The sequence below is a fragment of the Oratosquilla oratoria genome, chromosome 5 (genome assembly GCF_046742065.1).
Source record: "Oratosquilla oratoria isolate Oo_2021 chromosome 5, ASM4674206v1, whole genome shotgun sequence".
In the NCBI taxonomy this organism is placed as follows: Eukaryota; Metazoa; Arthropoda; class Malacostraca; order Stomatopoda; family Squillidae; genus Oratosquilla; species Oratosquilla oratoria.
Genome location: NC_134781.1, coordinates 28,057,776 through 28,058,806, shown reverse-complemented (window position 1 = coordinate 28,058,806; position 1,031 = coordinate 28,057,776). Strand labels below are relative to the sequence as shown.

Genomic DNA, 1,031 nt, shown 5'->3' with positions numbered 1-1,031 from the left:
TAAACAGTTCTGAAATTGCAAAATAGGAATGACAAAGCATGGAAAGTGTAGAAAAATATAACAGCAGACAATTACAGGGAAATCAAATGTTTACACAAGAATCAGAAGTAAAAAAGAAAGGAACTTAAAAGATAAGTGCTACTGATACAAGTTATGATAAATTTCATATTTTGTTATAGATTTGTTGATAGATGAAACGCAAGATAAAAATGAAGTTTGAAATAGATTAAACTGCCTATGCAGATGAAAAAGCAAGCAAGGTAAAATAGTTAATACAAAAAATCTGCCTACAATTAGCTAGGGAAGGAACTCCGAAGGGGAGATCGGGACAACTTAATGCGAAGAGTTTAAGGACATAAAAGTGAATATGGAATATGCATAACAGTTACTGAAAACACATTTTGAAAAAAAGGGCCTGGTAAGATCTCAGCTTGGATAATTAAGGAATGTAGATAGCAACTGATGGATAAGATTCATGATAATCATATGTTCATTAAAACAATGGAAAGTAATGAGAGTATGGAAAAAGGGAAAGGTGATTCCAGTTTAAAAAAAGAAGGGATAAACAGGAAACCTTAAGTTATAGATTGTCTTTGATCATCATAATAGTAAAACGTGTGAAATAATTGTAAAAGAGACGAACAAGGTATTCAGAAGAGATCTTGGTAGATAAATAATGTGAATTTAGAAAAGGAAGGTCATGTGCTCCAAACTTGAGTTTTTACTCAAGTGTGATTGATGTGCTATAAGTTAAGGGTAGATGGGTGGGTTGTACTTTAGGATAACAAAGAGCTGTACCTAGCTGCATTGCTTTCAAACCAAAGAGTGTATGTGTGTGTGGGGTGGGGTGAGGTGGATTTCAATATAATCTATCATCTTCGAGGTGCTGAGCTGGAAGAGGTGGTTGAGTTGGTTTTATTTGCTTATGTTGTCGAGGTGTGGTTTGATTCAGCCACCCCGTTACAAAGGGGTCAGTCAGTGCAGTCAGTCTAGTCATTCCAGTCATTCCAGTCAGTCCAGCCATCCAGTCA

General features: G+C 35.6%; 1 protein-coding gene across 1 annotated transcript in view; it reads right to left on the bottom strand.

Annotated features, from left to right (window-relative positions):
• Positions 1-1,031, bottom strand: part of LOC143025697 (serine/threonine-protein kinase Chk1-like) — a 10,689-nt gene that overhangs the window by 8,746 nt on the left and 912 nt on the right. The window lies entirely within an intron of this gene.